We start from the raw sequence: 18,703 nt of genomic DNA on the forward strand, positions 1-18,703 counted from the left end.
TATTTGAGTTTCACTCAAGATTTTCATTTTGTTGAAACTATTTGCTTTTGGTGTTAGGGAAAGCAGTGAAAAGAAAGAAATCCATTACCTCATTTCATAGTGAAAAAAGCTCATAGGTACTTTGTGTTCTTAGTTTAACATTTTAGATTCAATGTAAGAAATCTACATTTGTTCTTTCTTTTTCTTTTTCTTTTTTTGATGGCCATCAAACTGGTACTTACATTTAGGAAATTGTAGCATTTATGCTATAATTGGTAAGTTTTTCTTGCCCTTTCTATTATAATACTCTGGTTTTACAATGTCTAGCTGTTACAATTTAACTTAAAACTGTATTAAAACTATGGTCTTCAAAAGATTTTAAAAAGTAAAATTAAGGAATAATACCATTTACTTCTATAATTTTTCTATTCCAAAATTGAAACCACCCTTATCAGTCATGGATAGTCAAGCCTTCCAAACACACACACTCCCTGTCACATGTTTTTCTTGCTTTTTCTTCCAAGAACTTGGTTTTTTCTCTTTTTCTCTTTTCTTTTAACATGGTTTCTTCTGTAGCTGTTACACATCTTAAGTTTATTGTTTAGTACTGTATGCATTTTTGTTGTTATTGTGGATAGCATCATTGTTATTACAGTTTATCCTTTTGTTGCCTTTTCTGTGTGTAATGGGAGAGGTTAAAAAAATTAAAGTAATACATTACATGTCAGTAACAGTTTAGCAGAACATATAATGCCAAACAATATTTTCCATCCCTGTTTTTAGGCCCACCCCTAAACCCGGCCACTTTTAACCACTTCTCTGTTTTGTTCTGATGGCCACTTCCATATCTTTAAGACATTATATGGGTATTTTTGTCATAATACTTTATTCATTTCTGCAAAGATCTGGATTCTAAACATATACCAAAAATAACAGGGTTTATGGAAGTAGATTCAGCAGATAGCTCAGAACATACAGAGCTTTGTTACTAGAGCAAGGAAGGTTTGAAACTAGAGTCAGGAAGGGGTGAACCTGCTGGGTTATGGAGTTAAGGGCAAAATGCATAAAAGTTGGGGAGAACCATGCAATAAACACTTCTAAAACGGAACAGATGGGCTAGGCCGAGTCAAGAGGCTTAGTGTATGGAACTGTTTTTCTCTGAGGCTCTCAGCTCTGTGGTTATGCATTGCCTCTTACTGTGTTTCTTAGCATCATAAAACATTAATGTGCTAGGGTGAATTGCATATATGCCAACATCCTAGGCCAGTTGCTGCTGACTCTGACCTAAAAACATATTTCATACCTTGTGCCAGATAAAAGGACTCCCCTTGCCCAGTCCCTCATGTAGGTCACTGATGAATTGGGTTTGATTGACTGTGCCTAGGTTACATCTTGATCTTAGCTATGATGGAGACTCGAAAATCATTTCCTTAATTATCAATCCCACTTCTTCAAGGAAGAATGTAAACAACTATAAAAATATGGAGAATGGGGCACCTGGGTGACTCAGTTGGTTAAGTGTCTGCCTTTGGCTTAGGTCATGATCCCAGGATCCTGGGATCAAGTCCTACATCAGGCTCCCTGCTCAGCGGGGAGCCTGCTTTTCCCTTTACCCTTCCCCCTTGCTCGTGATCTTACTGTTTCTCTCTCTCTCAAATAAATAAATGAAATCTTAAAAAAAGGAGAATGCGTTCAAAGTTTTGGGTTATCCCATAATAAGAGAGGTCCAATACATACATATCACAAATGTATATATATGTCTACATGTGTGTATATCATTGTATGTACACCTTCATTTATCAGTTAAAAAAATTATTTCACACTCGGGTGTTACCTATTAGCTTCACCTTATCATTTCCCCAATTTTGAGTTATTTTATTTATTCTACTGATTGTCTTTTGACTTTTTTAAAATAATATATAATGTGTTATTTGTTTCAGAGGTACAGGTCTGTGGGTCATCAGGCTTACACATTTCACAGCACTCACCATAGCACACACCCTCCCCAGTGTCCATCACCCAGCCACCCTATCCCTCCCTCCCACCTCCCAGCAACCCTCAGTTCGTTTCCTGAGATTAACAGTCTCTTATGGTTCGTCTTCCTCCCAATCCCATCTTGTTTCATTTTTTTCCCTCCCTTCCTCCCACGACTCCCTGCCCTGCCTATCAAATTCCTCATATCAGAGAGATCACATGACAATCGTCTTTTTCTGATTGACTTATTTCGCTTAGCAAAATACTCATTAGTTCCATCCATGTCGTTGCAAATGGCAAGATTTCATGTTTGTTTTTTTGATGGCCGCATAGTATTCCATTGTATACATATACTACATTTTCTTTATCCATTCACCTGTTGATGGACATCTAGGTTCTTTACATAGTTTGGCTGTTGTGGACATTGCTGCTATAAAAATTCGGATGCATGTGCCCCTTTGGATCACTACATTTGTATCTTTAGGGTAAATATTTAGTAGCTCGATTGCTGGTTCATAGGGTAGCTCTATTTTCAGCTTTCTGAGGAACCTCCATGCTGTTTTCCAGAGTGGCTGCACCAGCTTGCATTCCCACCAACAGGATAGGAGGGTTCCCCTTTCTCCGTATCCTCGCCAATGTTTGTTGTTTCCCAACTTGTTAATTTTAGCCTTTCTGACTGGTGTGAGGTGGTATCTCACTGTGGTTTTGATGTGCATTTCCCTGATGCTGAGTAATGTTGAGCACTTTTTCATGTGTCTGTTGGCCATTTTGGCGTCTTCTTGATTTTAATAAATTTTTAGATCTTATCTTATTCTATTAACTTTTCTTAGTATCCCTCCATATTTCACTGTGTAAGAAAATGACATTAATGCCATCTACTCTTCTCTTCACCTCTTTATTTTCTTCCAATTCCTATTTTGTATCAACTATTTATTTTTACATAGCTGAGACTGATAACATTCAATTCTGTACTATAACCATAATTAAACCTTCCAAACTTTTGATTCGAAACATTAAAAACCAATAAATACACTTGATATTATTTTGATGACATAAATGTTTTTTTTTACCACAGAGCTGACCAGGAGGGTAAGATTTTATTCCTTTTTTTTTCTTTTTAACTTTAGTCCAATTGTCTTTTCCCCTAGGCACCTAAAAGGAGATATTTTTGGCCTCTAGAACAAAGGTTTGTCTTTTCTTATGGTGCATTAATTCCATAAAATCTTGTCACATTTTAGATGCCTCGTATTTGGGCCATAATGTTCTCTTGGATTGTTCTGGATTTAAAAAAAATTTCCAATTGCCTCTTCTTTTCTCCTTGAAAATGCATAGTCAGCCTTTAATATATCTTGAAGATCAATACTATCACTTGGAATCCACTTTTCTTAACCCCTAGGAGCCTTCTATTCCAGTCTTAACTATCATTCCTTAACTATGCTACACATTCATCCTCAAGAATATTTCTCCATTGCACTCTTAAAGACACTGTTTTCAGGGTCCTATGGCTTTCCCTTTCATGGTTTCCTCCCTCATTTTGCTAACAAACATACAAATTAACTTCATCAAGCGGAAGTTGTGTGAGTGTGGGAGGCTCTCAGGACACCTACATTTGAAAAAAATGTGTGCGTTTTGCACTCACACTGGGTTGATATTTGGCTGGATATAGAATTCTATGTTTGCAGTAACTTTCCCTTAGGAGTTTAAAGGTAATGCTTCTCTATCTGCTCGTATTATATTGGGGTAAGAAAGTGTGATGCCAGTGTGATTTTCATCCTTCTGTAAGTGATTGTTCTATATGTTTGTTTTTCTGAAAACTTTTATTTATTTATTTATTTGTCCTTTTATACAGAAATGCCATAGGTGTGCGTCTCAGAGTGAGTCTCTTTCAGTCATCTTATTTTGCTTCTCATGCATTTAGTCTGGGAACTTATTACTTATTTAAAAATAATTATATCCTTTTTCTATTGTATATTTCCTTTTCAAAAAACTTATTGGTTAGATAATAGCCCTTCTAGATTGATCTCTGTGTCTCTCACCTTTTCCAGTCTACTTTTTGTCCTGTTGTGTTCTTGTAGCACTTTGACCATTTCCTCTCTTTTTAATTTTAATTCTTATTTTGAATAATTTAATTTCAGCAGCTTTTTTTTTTTTTCTTATACTCTGTTCTTTTTGGACTTTGCTGTCGTTTTGTGCCATGTCGGGTATAACAATATACTATGAAAGTTATTTATACTATAAAATAATAGGCTTTTGAAAAGTTCGATTCGGTAAATCATTTCTGTTTCTTCAATAGTTTGTCTCTTTTGTAGTATCTGTTTTTTGTTCTTTTTGATTATTTTGGAGCCCTGAGTGGGTGTTTTCCTATAGGTCTCTTTCCTCAGCAGATATCTCTGTGGGAAGAGTTGAGCAGCTCTGTCTGTGCACGTGGGTGAGTGAATGGGAAGTCTGTCTGTAGGCATGAGAGGGGGGTACCTCTCAATACACAAATGAAGTAGGCTTGCCTTTTGGACATCAACCCTCACAGAACAGGCCTATCTTTGTAGGCAATTTGAATGGTTTTATCATAGACTTTCTTCTTTGCCTGGATTGTCTCTGAGGTCAGGGTTGGAAAGATGTGTTTTTATTTGGGGGAAAGGGGGTAGTTGGTACAGCTGCTTTATTAATTCCCCTGTTATCATTCCCAGTTCTTACACCCGCCTTCCACACCTGCTGGTGAGCCCATCTGGGGTCTCAGGGGAGATTAGTTTCCTCTTGCCTTGTGCGCCCTCCCTCCCTCGCCCATGTGTCTGGGATTTAGCTCCTTCTGCTCTTGGTCTGCTTCTTCATCACACACCCACAAGACTCTTGTTTTAGTCTCTTGTCTAGTAATCACTACCCCTCCCCAACTTGGTTGTTTTGACTGTTACAGGTTTTTTTTTTTTTCCTTTTGTATCCATTTCCTGTGTTAGGAAAGGGAAGGTAAAAAAAAAAAAAAGCATATATTCAGTCTATCAGCTTGAGCTGGAAAGCTGCTCTGTTTTTTCTTTTTCTTTTTTTTTTTTTTTTAACAAGAAGCATGGTGATTTTCGTATTTCAGTCAGTGTGTTGCCCTTTCACTAAAGTCTTATTCATTTCAGTAGTTTCTTAGTTGATTTTCTAGGTTGGTTATCTTATTCTGCAGGTAAGACCGATTTTGTCTCTTGTAATCTATATACTTACTTTTTTTTCTTGTTTGGCTAAACCACTGAACAATATTGAGTGATCGATAGTAATGATAGCAGATATTGAATGTGATATTTCTAAAGCCCTGTATTGAACTGATTGAATTATAAAGTAGAAAATAGAAACGATTGACTTCATTATATGGAGTCCTGGCTCACTGAGAAGGACAACAGAAATCTCCCACACAGGTGGTATTTTTGAGGGAATGGATTTGGCACTTACAGCCCGAGTACCTCTTGTACTTCTTTGACCAAGAACCACAATTCAGAATTGGAGATGAGGAAGAAAGGAAAGTAAGCTTTTTAAAATAATAAATTCTTCCATTGGAGTTGACCAAATTTCAGATGTCTATCATTATTGGGGGACAAAATTACTTTTATGTCTTGCCAGTAAATCAAGGAAAACAAATCACGTGACTGGCAGCTACACTAGATCTTCTGCCCTAAAGCCAGTAAAGACAGTGAACCAACCAGACAGATACGTGCATGTGATAAATACAGCCTACGTGATTGACAGCTGAATGACATCATTGCAAGGACCAAAAGACTTGGTTATTGATTATCATGTAGAAGAAATCAACTGCTTGATTTACTTTTATTTTCTGAAAGGGCTTTAAGAATTGCCTTGTGTGTGGTGCATAAACAATGGATCTTGGAACACTGAAAAAAAAATAAAATTACAATAAAGTTACATGAAAAGTTAAAGAAAAAAGAATTGCCTTGTAGATGTTAAAACTAATTCACGATATGAAACTCTAGGGTATAATATTTGGAAATGCTTGGTGGAAGTTGCAGGAGAGTGATTTTCTGTCAAAGTGAAAAAGGCTATTTATTAGTTTTGTCCTTAAAGGGACTGTAAGTTAGTTGGAACTATCAAAAAATGAAATGAATTGCCTCTTGTGGTTGTGTGTTCCTCATTAATGGGAGATCATCTGGCAGTAATGTTAAGAGAAGGAATGGGGAGGATGGCCGAACCAGTCTCTTCTGTGTCAAAGATTGTGTGGAATTAAGGAAAACTGTCCTTTAGCATTCTGGAATATAGTATTATATTTCAATATTAAATTATGTAATAAAATAATACAGATATAAAAAGAAGTTATTCATTTTTTTATGTTTTGCATGGGAAATTCCTCTCATAAGTCTAAAAATACGTGTGTCCTTAGACTTTTCTTTAGACAGCTTTATGTTCTTTGTACCATAATCAAATAGTAAATTATTTCTCCAGCTCTGGAAGTAGAACAGACATCTAGTAGCTGAGTTTTATAGTGACTTTTTTTGGTAGCCTCTCTGGCATTTACTTCTTATTTTTTTTATTTTTATTTTTTAAAAGATTTTATTTATTTATTTGATAGAGTCAGAGATCACAAGTAGGCAGAGAGGCAGGCAGAGAGAGGAGGAAGCAGGCTTCCTGCTGAGCAGAGAGCCCGATGAGGGGCTCAATCCTAGGACCCTGGGATCATGACCTGAGCTGAAGGTAGAGGCTTTAACCCACTGAGCCACCCAGGCACCCCATGGCATTTCCTTTTTAAATTTTCCATGGCTACTACTATCTTTTCTCTCCCTCTGTCCCCACCCCCTTTTCCCTGCCCCTCAGTTTAAACCCGCTTTGGTATAGACTGGGCCACCTGTAGTACCTCTCCAACCATTAGTTCTTATCCATTCTCATTGCCTTACTCAAACCATCATCATTTCTCCCTAGGACATAGTGTCCTTTTGCTCCTTCCTTCTCGCCAGGGTAATTTATTAAACTGAAAAACTTCTTGGTATTACTACTCATAGTTCAATTCTGGTGGTGCTTTCAGATTGCTGTCAGGACAAAAAATGTAAAATCATACTATGACATATTTGGTCCTCTGGGATCTGACCCTGGCCTGTTGTCTTTTAAGTCTGTATTGTTTCCTTCTCAGTGTCGTTCACAGGGCACCACAGCCTGCTCTCAGAGCTGCTTTCCTTCCCCTTGTGTTGTAGTTTTTATTGTCCTCATCTAGCTCTCTCATGATGCTGTCTTTCAGCCCTGTATGTTCACAGCCACAGCAGCATGGAGAAGATGTGACATAAAGATGTATTTCTTGTCCCATAATATATGAACTTTCCATGTAGTCAGTAATCAGGTTTTGTCAAATCTCCATTTTCAGGGACATGACTAAGAATCTTGAAGTAGGTAGAAGAAGACTTAGAAATAGTTTGGGGTAGTGACCATAAAACCCACACCTAAAACACATACATGTTAATTCTGTAGGAGAGACTAGGAGGCCCTTCCTCATATGCCTTCACCTTCCAGTTAGAATTCTTACAAATATGACTGCTTGCTCTCCTAGTTCCCAATAGATTAGAAACAACACATTGGAAGATGGGGCAAAGTTAGGATGTCCGAGGTAAGGACTTGGCAAGACTAGAGCTGATATAGTGATAACCTGAGAACGAGGCACTCTGTGGGAAAAGAAAAAACAGTAAAAAGCACATAAGAATACTTAAAAATCACAGCAGTTTGTAGTCAGTATAGAAATAAGATAGACCTGTGCCTTGGTTACATGGTATTATAATTGATGTTCCAAATTGTATCCATCATCATGAGGATATTAATTTCTGTTCTATGCGCTGTTTAAAATGCAGTATTATTGCTTAAAGGTATGAGCAGGGTGAACTCTCAAACATGTGGAATAACCCAGCCTCCTATAGTGCTAGATAAATGAGCTCTTGCTGAGTTTTTTTCTGAAAGCTGCAGGGTATGGTGCTCTGCTTCTGATCATTAATTTCCCTTTGGTTATATTCATATTGCTAACAATGTTATTTAGTGATCTTCTGTTATGGCATTTTTCTATTAATTTCGGATTTCTCCTATCACATTTGGAAACTAGTAAAATGACCCCTTTCTCTTTGCTCTTACTGTTCTTCGGTTCTTTTAATCATGGAGCTGCTTATGAGTTTTCAGTGGTGGCAACCTCAGTGTATCATTAATTCTGATACTATTTTGCATTAAATCCCTCTGACATTTTCCAAACTTTAACTGAATTGGTGGGAAGGAGAAAAGAGGGGGATAAAACCTCCATCTTTGAAGACGGCTGACAGACAATAACCTCAAGGTGTGAGACAACACTTGAGGTGTGGCAGATCCCAGGTGTAGTCACAGTTCTAGAAGTCCCTGTGCTGTGGCTTGGAACCACTTGTCTTCTTGGCGTGAATCACTCAAGACACATTTCTTTCGTCTCTCAGTGTGGTTAAACTCCAGGGGATGTTGGGCTGTGGTACCAGAGGGTGGGGGGGGGGGGCGTGTTGACTAATCTGTTAAGTAACCTTTTATCCAAGAGACTAGTTTCTCATTAGTATTTTGACCAAAAGTGTAGATGGTTGGAAATATGGATTTTTGTTTTTAATTAGTCTCTCTTAGGGACAAGAGGCTTATTTTTGAAGAATGGAATTTTAAGGAAGCCTGACAATCTCAGTTTTCATGTGACTGAAAAATTTTGGCAGCTGATAAAGCTTTCACAACCAGGAGTTCGAGCCAGACTTTCCAGTGGCTAAGCCATTCTCTGGGGTTTAGACTCGTGGGTAGCCTCTACCTCAGCTCTCCCATCACAGTGGTTACCTTTAGGGTGCTTGTGGCACTTTCATGTAACTTACTTCCTAATGGCTTTGAAGGCTCTCATGGGGTTTATCCTTCCATTGTGTATCTTATAAAGATCTTCCCTTTTCTTTCCCATATTTATACATTTTAATCAGGTTAGTTGATACCTACCACAGGCATAGGACAGCATAACGCCTCATTATCTCTGCAGGACAGATCTTTGCCTCCTCTCTTATACAACCACAAAGTTATAATGCTACTGTATTTGCCAGTTTTGTAACTTGAGAGGCAGAAATTGATTGTTTTGCCCAAAATCCTGTAGGAAGACACAAGTAGGCAAAAGCAAGCAGACCTGGGAAGCCACCCAGTTCCATCCCCTCTGCCCTGCACTGTAGCAACCTGACGGTCAGCAGTTCTGCTCGGCTCTTCCTGTCCAATGAGGCAACCAGTTCTCTTGTGCGGTTCTGGCTGTTAGAAAGTTTTCAGGTGATACTTGCTTTTCTCGTAATTCCACCTACTGATTCCTAGTCTCTCTTGTTAAGATCTTGTTTATACCCACTTCTATTTGACTTGTCTTCAAATATTTGGACACCTTCCAAGCCTCCTTGCAGTCCTCTCATCTCCAGTTTGAATATTCTATTCGTCCCTTTCAGCTATGACTTAAATCCTCTGGTTTCCAGATTCCTCCCTATACTGATGGCTGTTCTAATGACCCTTTTAACTTCAGATGACTTAAAAATGACTCTTGAGGTTATTGTCTGTCAGCCAAATGCCTCCTAGGACTTGTTTTCTCCTAGGGTCTGACCTCTGTCATGACCTAGCAGGAGAACAATGCTTTTTTTATGTTTCTATTTTGAAATACTTGGAAAGGTAGTGTGTTGCATGTCACTGGATACGTGAAGGAGATGCGCATAATGTCAAGGATGTTAATAGACAAATAGCAAATTGGGGGTGTGGTGTCCTTACAAAAGTAAATTAAAATAGCTACTTAGAAAGTACCTGTATATGGGGGCACCTGGGTGGCTTAGTCCGTAAAGCGTCTGCCTTGGGCTCAGGTCATGATCCCAAGACCCTGGGATCGAGCCCCCATAGCTGGCTCCCTGCTCAGCGGGGAGCCTGCGCCCTCTCTTTGCCCCTCCCCCCTTGTGCTCTTCCTCGCTATCTTTCTCGCTCTCAAATAAATACATAAATATTTTAAAAAACAAATAAAAACTACTTGTATGGAATACTATAAAATATAGGACATATTAGGATGTATAATACTGGGAGTAATCTTGAGTGAATATCCTCTCAGAGGGGCCCTTACATGCTTTTGTTCTTTGACCAATCCCTCAGTAAACTTGCAAGATTATTTTGCATCTGTGAAACACTGCGTCTTTTGTCAAAAACTTTTAGTTCACAAAAGCTTCATTAACATTTTTTCTTCATGTCAACAAAGAGTGCTTTAATTTTTCCACATTTGCCCACATTGTTTAAAAGAGTCAACATTTGGTCAATACAACTAGGTTGTTACAAACTTTCAGAAAACCCTTAATCAGTGTTGCTAACATTGTTTCATACAGTACCAACTACTCTCCCATTTCCTTGAGGATAATGTTAGCTATGCTTTCTTAGATAATCTCAGCCATTTATCAGTGACGTTTTTATAAATGGCATATTGTTTCTCTTAATCCTAAAATTAAGTTATTGAAAAATATATTGGCCTTACTATAAATTTGGCATTGTGTAGCTGATAGATTTTGCCAAATTATGGCAATGAGAGCTTTAATAGTGCCTATTTTAGGACAAGTGATTCTTTAGTGACAATGTTAACTTCATTCTACTGTAGAGAGTCTTTTTTTTTGTTCCAAGGTAATTTTTAAAAATGTGTGGCTGTTGTAAATATTTAGTTCAGTAATATGTTGCATGTAAGGACATCAATGGGGTTCTGGTGTCATAAGGAAAGGATGTTAAAAACCCAAAATCTCTCAAGTAAATTGTGGTTTGTAATGGTTTTACCCTCAGGAAAGGGAGGCTCATTGAAACTTCCATGACTATTAATTTTGAGAAAAAGCATGCATGGTCTTGTTGGACTGAAGCCTTCAACCATCTTATCAAGCCAAGGATACAAAAGTAGGCTCAGTTTGCATCCCTTCTTGGCTCATTAATCAGAATGAAGATGGTAAGAATATATGGATGGTATGTTGGGTCCTCTGTCAAGTTAGCATAGGGTATGAGTCATGAATATTTCCCATTTCTTGATTTTATCAATTGTCTCCCCAAAGTCACTCACCAGAAGTATACAGTAAGAAGTTGAATTCCTTTGGCTCACTTAACTTGTTTTGGAGAATGGGTGGGAAGGGTTTCCAACTGGAGCTGTGAGTTCTTTTCTTCAGCAGGCGCCTGCCTTTAGCCTTTTGTGAGAATAGTCTGATATGCTTCTTCCTTCTTTTGCTACCATGAAGCATACTATCCCGGCTTTTGCAGGCTTTCAGACTGTAAAAGTGATTGCATAGCCTGGTCAGTACACAGAGTTCTGGGGCATGGAACTGATTCTCAGGCCCCAGTTTTCTGCCAGTTGCTGGATGACCTTGGGCAAGTGAGTCAACCTCTTCTCTACTTTCCTTTCTACTTTATGAAATTGAGACTTTCTTTTTCTTCTTCGTCTTAAAAATGTTTTCAACAATTAAGTAAAAGGTAATAAGGGTTTGTTGAAGGACTTAATACCTATCTGGGACTTTAGTTTATATAGGTAGGTTGACCTCTCACATTACTAGAATAAATTAAATGAAATGCCCCAAATGGGTTCAATATGTATTCCAGATTGTCTGTGTTACCTAGAAGATGTAAGTCTGGTCTAATTTGTATAAATCATTTCAGTCTCTTTTGAGGAAAAGCAATGTGGTTGTTTATGTTTTTCATGTAAATGTATTACAGCATTAAAGGAGTTCAAGGGACACTGAAGGTTGTTTAGTCACTGACACCTCTAAAGTCCCTTCAGTTAGTGTACTTGATTCTTGTGAACCCTTTAAAAGCATCTCGTTAATCAAAAATTTAATTTGCATCGGGATTATTTCATCTCTTCAGGGCTCTCACTTTTAAATTTTGCTCTATTTTTTTGTTTAAAAATAGGTGAATTATGCTCATTCTGGGAAAATATTTGGGCTCCAGCTGACATAAATTTGAGGCCAGTCTCTGTATCCCAGAGGTCTAATATGCTTTTGAAACCTTATTAGCTCATTTATACTCCATTTCTCATATTTGAGTGCCCTATAAACCTGTAGACTTTAAAGATCTGAGCTGCGGTCCTAACCTAATAGTGCAATCGGCTTTTAGATATATAACCATAAAACACCTTAAAGGGAGTCCTCTGTTTATGGATCTAAAAGTGTTGTACTTGAGCTAACAGTGAGGCTAAGGGCTGATGTGAGCTTTTGAAAAGTATAAAGCCCACTGCTAAATGGTGGAACTGTTATCTAATAAGAGTACGTCTATGACTCATTGTAGTTCCCTTGCCTTTTATTCCTATGAGCTGTAGAAAGAACCCACTGTAGGGGGTTGGAAATATTCTTTCTTAGGATTGTGGGATGACAGAGTGGTTGCTTTTTCCAACCACCATATGTGGTGATTAGACTCTTCGGAATGACATTGGGGTACTTTTGGAACAAACAGCAACAGCCTTCCAAATAACTTATAATAAATAAAGTATGTAAAACATTTTCTTCAGCCAGATGTAATGTTCAATAGGAAAGGAGTAAATTTAAAGTGATCTCTTACAGGAAAATTTGGGAAATGCCTGGATGGATTAAGAAAGCAGTCATGCTGTTAGGAATAAACTCCTTTCCAGTTCTTAGGTGAGAATATACAATGGTTTACTTGGATTTCATTTTCATGATTTCTTGGAAAATACATTGATGGGAAAAACCTAAAAACTCAGGGAAGTAATACTCTATTTGAACTTTTAGAGTCATTGTTTCTAGTAATCAAAAACATTTAAGCAGATAGCACACTTCTATGTGGTTCATTTTCCTGAATGTTTAATAACTGATCTGATTTTGTAAAGTAAATTGTATAGTATATGTGGTAGAGTGAAACCCGGTTCCGGGGGGACTTTGGATAAGGTGGCATCTAAACCTGTTCTCTGAGCTCCTGTTCAACCACCTAAAACAGCAGTTTCAGAATTTCTAGGAGAAGGAAGTTAGGGGCTTGAGTGGAGATCAGCTAGAGAACTTGTCTGAAATGGTGTTTTCTTTCCACACAGTGCTTTTACCTGTTTTTTGTTTATTTTAATGGGATTAGTTTGGAGAGCTTTGTATCTGTCATAGCCAAGCTTTGGTGTCTCCAGTGCCTTTCAGATCAGACCCAAGCTGGAGCAAGTATGTGTGCAGAGATTCAAAGTGTACTCCTGACTCTGACTGTGACCAGCCTTGGCTCCCAGAAAGCTTCAGAACATTTTTTACTCTGCAGGATGGGAGGGGAAAAATATAGTAGTGGACAGATTTGTGTGAGGACCTAGACCTTAAAGCTGCCTGGGAACTCCTCAGGGAAGCCTAGTACCTGCCCAGTAGTCCTATGGTAAGGACTGTACACTAGAATACTATAGAAGACATCCTGTCAAACTAGGATATGCTAAAGGCATTCTCATTAAATTATTCTTTCAATTTATTCCTTGGGTAAATAGTCATTGAGCAACTGCTAGCATTTTCTAGGTGTTTTGGAAATGGAGGACATAGTGAACAGAACAGATTATGTTTCCCCCCCAGCCAAGCTGCAGGGATCTGATGGAAGCTGGGGACACAAGAAGGGAGATTGTTCACTCTTCTGTGAGGGCTTCCTGAAGAGTGGCATGTATGAACTTTCCACTACAGGGATGAGAGAACAGGACAACACCATTTCCCCCTTGCCCATGAGCACTCAAGTAATTCAGTGAGCAACACAGCACCCTCAGCGGAGGCTGGAGCCATTTACACAAAGCCCTGCACCCTGCACCCTGCAGGTGCATCTTTCCTAGGCAAGTCCACCTGAGAACCAGTGCTTTTCTCCCAGAAGACCAGCACAAACCCCTCACTTACACCAAGTCTACTGATCATAGAGTGCTGCAAAACTTCATCTCTAGGGGAAATAGGATCTAGCCTCCTTTAACAAGCAGACCCAAACACACATAGTTAAAACTTGCCACACAGTGGGTAAGATCCAAACACTCTCCACTGTAGGTAAGGAGAAACTCTGCAGAGGACTGACCTGAGGGAAAGAGCAGCCAAAACACAATAGTAGAGGGGTACCTGGGTGTCTCAGTGGGTTAATTGTCAAACTCTTGGTTTCAGCTTAGGTCTTGATCTCAGGGTTGTGAGTTCAAGCCCCACATTGGGTTCCATGCCCAGCATGGAGCATACTCAAAACAAAACACTGCACAGCAGCAGAATGCACTCTGAAACACCTCCTGAAGCACAGGCCCAGGACAGTATAGGACCTCTTTTTAATAGAGCTATTAATCAGGAGCAGGAATATAACAGGCTTTCCTAATACAAAAACAGTGACCTAGACAAAATGGCAAGACAGAGGAATTCACCACAAAAGAAAGAACAGGAAGAGGTAATGGCCAGGGAGTTAATCAAAACAGATATAAGTAAGATGCCTGAACCTGAATTTAAAACAACAATCATAAGGATGCAAGCTGGGCTTGAGAAAAGTATAGAGGACACTAGAGAATCTCTTACTGCAGTGATAAAAGAACTAAAACCTAGTCAGGTTGAAATAAAAAATGCTGTAACTGATATGCAAAACTGACCAGATGCAATGACAATGAGGATGGACAAAGCAGAGGAAGAAATCCGTGATATAGAAGATAAAATTATGGAAAATAATGAAACAAAAGAAGAGGGAGAGAAAAGTAATGGATCACAAATGTAGGCATAGGGAACTCAGGGACTACTTAAAGCATAGTAACATTCATATCCTAGGAATCCCAGAAGAAGAGACGGAAATTGGAGCAGAAGGTAGATTTGAGCAAATTATAGTTGAAAACTTCCCTAATCTGTGGAAGGAAACAGTCATTCAAATCCAGGAAGCACAGAGAACTCCCATCAAATTAAACAAAAGCCAGCCAACATGAAGACATATTGAACAATTTGCAAAATACAGAGGTAAGGAAGGAACCCTGAAAGCAGCAAGGGAAAAGAAATCCCTAACCCACAAGGGAAGACATATCAGAAACCTGGCAGGCCAGAAGAAAGTGGTGTGATATATTCAACTTGCTGAAGGGGAGAAATATGCAGCAAAGATTACTTTATGCAGCAAGGCTGTAATTCAGAATAGAAGAGAAAGAGTTTCCCAGACAAAAACTAAAGGAGTTTATGACCACTAAACCAGTCCTGTAAGAAATATTAAAGGGGATCCTTTGAATGGGAAAGAAAAGCCAATAGCAACAGAGACTAGAAAGGAACAGGGAAAATCTCCAGAAACAGTGACTTAACAAGTAATACAGTGGCACTAAATTTATGCCTATCAATAATACTTTGAATGTAAATGGACTAAGTCCTCCAATCAAAAGATATAGGATATCAGAATGCATTAAAAAAACCTGAATAAGACCCATCTATATGCTGCTTGCAAGAGACTCATTTTAGACCTTAAAGACATCTCCAGATTGAAAGTGAGGGGATGGAGAACCATCTATCATGCTAATAGACATCAAAAGAAAGCCAGAGTAGCCACACTTATATCAGACAAACTAGATCAAAGACTCTAATAAGAGATGAAGAAGAAGGGCACTATATCATAATTAAGGAGTCCATCCAACAAGAAGATCTAACAATTGTAAAATGCCCCCAACTTGGGAGCACCTAAATATATGAATCTATAACAAAGACACTCATTGATACTAATACAGTAATACTAGAGGACTTTAACACCCCCCACTTAACAGCAATGAACAAGATCATCTAAGCAGAAAATTAACAAGAAAACAATGGCTTTGATACATCGGACCAGATAGACTTAACAGATACATTCAGAACATTTCATCCTGAAGCAGCAGAATACACAGTCTCTTTGAGTGCACGTGGAACATTCTCCAGAATAGATCACATGCTGGGCCACAAATCAGGCCTCAACACGTAAAAAAAGATTGAGTCATACCATGCATATTTTCAGACTACAACACTGTGGAATGAAGTCAACCACAAAAAAAAAATTGGAAAAACCACAAAATATATGGAGGTTAAAGAACTTCCTACTAAAGAATGAATGGGTTAACCAGGAAATTTATGAAAAAATTAAAAAATGCATGGAAGCAAATGAAAATGAAAACACGACAATCCAAAATCTTTGGGATGTAGCAAAGACAGTCTTAAGAGGGAAATATATAGCAATACAGGCTTACTTCAAAAAGCAAGAAAAGTCTCAGCTACACGACCTAACCTTACACCTAAAGAAGCTAGAAAAGAAACACCAAATAAAGCCTAAAGCAAACAGAAGAAGGGAAATACTGAAGATCAGAGCAGAAATAAATGATATAGAAACAAAACCAGTGGAACAGATCAACAAAACTAAGATCTGGTTCTTTGAAATAATTAAGAGAGAGGACCCTAATAGATAAAATCATGAATGAAAGAGGAGCGATCAAAACCAACACCACAGAAATACAAACAATCATAAGAGAATATTAAGAAAAATTATATGCCAAAAAACTGGGCAATCTGGAAGAAATGGATAAATTCCTAGAAACATACAAACTACCAAAACCAAAACAGGAAGAAATAGAAAATTTGAACAGACCCATAACCAGCAAAGAAATTGAATCAGTAATCAAAAATCTCTCAACAAACCAAAGTCCAGCCCAGATGGCTTCCTAGGGAAATTCTACCAGACATTTAAAGAAGGGCTAATATCTATTCTCAAACTGTTCTAAAAAATAGAAATGGAAGGAAAATTTCCAAACTCCTTCTACAAGGCCAGCATTAGCTTGTTTCCAAAACCAAAAAAAGACCCTACTAAAAAGGAGAATTACAGGCCAATATCCCCAATGAATATGGATGCTGAAATTCTCAACAAAATGCTAGCAAATTGAATCCAACATACATTAAAAGAATTATTCACCACCACAGCCAAGTGGGATTTATTCCTAGGCTTCAGGAGTAGTTCAGTATTTGCAAAGCAATCAACCTGCTACACCACATTAGTAAAAGAAAGGATAATATGAACCATATGATCCTCTCAGTAGATGCAGAAAAAGGCATTTGATAAACTATAGCATTCTTGATAAGAACCCTCAACAAAGTAGGGATAGATGGAACATAGTTCAAAATCATAAAGGCCATATACAAAAGACCCACAGCTAATATCATTGTCAGTGGGGAAAAACTGAGAGCTTTTCTTTTCTGGTCAAGAACAAGACAGGGATGGCCCTTCTCACCACTGTTGTTAAATATAGTACTGGAAGTCCTAGCCTAACCAATCAGACAACAAAAAGAAATAAAAGGCATCCAGATTGGCAAGGAAGAAGTCAAACTTTTTCACTATTTGCAGATGACATGATGCTCTATGTTGAATATCCAAAAGATGCCACCAAAAAATTGCTAGAAGTATTATAGGAATTCAGCAGAGTCACAGGATATAAAATCAACCTACAGAAATCTGTTGCACCTCTATACACCAATAATGAAGCAGCAGAAAAAGAAGTCCGGGATTGATCCAATTTACAATTGCACCAAAAGCCCTAAGATATCTAGGTATAAACCTAACCAAAAAGGTAAAAGATACAAAATACAGAATGCTTATGAAAGAAATTGAAGATGCATAAAGAAATGGAAAAACATTACCTGCTCATGGATTGGAAGAGCAAACATCATTAAAATATCTATACTCTCCAAAGCAATAAACATTTAATGCAATCCCTATCAAAATACCACCAGCGTTTTTCATAGAGCTAGAACAAATAATCTGAAAATTTGTATAGAACCACTAAAGACCCTAAATAGCCAAAGCAATCCTGAAAAAGAAAAGCAAAGGTGGCGGCATCACGATTTTGGACTTCAAGCTCTATTACAAAGCTGTAGTCATCAAAACAGTATGGTACTAGTACAAAGATACATAGATCAATGGAACAGAATAGAAAACCCGGAAATGGACCCACAACTATATGGTCAACTAATGTTTGACAAAGCAGGAAGGACTATCTAATGGAAAAAAGATGGTCTCTTTGGCAAATGGTGTTGGGAAAACTGGACAGCTTTATTATACCATTCACAAAAAAATTCAAATGGATGAAAGACCTAAATGTGCTACAAGGAAACCATCAGTCTCATAGAGGAGAACATAGGCAGCAAACTCTTTGACTTAAGCTGTAACAACTTGTTACTAGGCCCATCTACAGAGGCAAGGGAAGCAAAAACAAAAATGAACTATTGGGACTTCATTTAGTTTAAAAGCTTCTACACAATGAAGGAAACAACAAACCAAAGGCAGCCTATGGAATAGGAGAAGATATTTGCAGATGACGTATCTGATAAAGGGTTAGTATATAAAGAACTTACATAACTCAACACCCCAAAACCAAATACTCCAAATTAAGAAATAGGCAGAAGACATGAGCAGACATTTTCCTCAAGAAGACATCCACATGGCTAACAGACACATCAAAAGATGCTCAACATCACTCAGCATCAGGGAAATGCAAATCAAAACCATGATGAGATAACTACCTCATGCCTGTCAGAAGGGCTAAAATTAACAACACAGGAAACAACGGATGCTGGTGAGGATGTGAAGAAAGGGGAACCCTCTTACACTGTTGGTGGGAATGCAAACTGGTGCAGCCACTCTGGAAAACAGTATGACAGCTCCTCAAAAAGTTAAAAATGGAACTGTCCTATGCCCCAGCAAGTGCCCTACTAGATATTTACCCAAAGTACACAGAAATACAGATTTGAAGGGTTACATGCTCCCTGATGTTTGTAGCAGCATTATCAATAGTAGCCAAACTGTGGAAAGAGCCCAAATGTTCATC

The 18,703-nt window shown here is 38.1% G+C and overlaps 1 protein-coding gene and 1 long non-coding RNA gene across 2 annotated transcripts in view; both read left to right on the forward strand.

Annotated features, from left to right (window-relative positions):
* The window catches only part of LOC116862674 (2-oxoisovalerate dehydrogenase subunit beta, mitochondrial), a gene marked incomplete at its 5' end in the record, with an annotated part of 142,591 nt that overhangs the window by 14,168 nt on the left and 109,720 nt on the right, over positions 1-18,703 (forward strand). The window lies entirely within an intron of this gene.
* Positions 3,586-17,765, forward strand: LOC116862676. Its single transcript, XR_004381679.1, has 3 exons — positions 3,586-3,693; positions 11,549-11,552; positions 17,754-17,765. It is a non-coding gene; the product is annotated as an uncharacterized LOC116862676 (long non-coding RNA).

This window comes from Lontra canadensis, unplaced genomic scaffold (assembly GCF_010015895.1).
Source record: "Lontra canadensis isolate GAN:19392208 unplaced genomic scaffold, GSC_riverotter_1.0 scaffold296, whole genome shotgun sequence".
Taxonomy (NCBI): Eukaryota; Metazoa; Chordata; class Mammalia; order Carnivora; family Mustelidae; genus Lontra; species Lontra canadensis.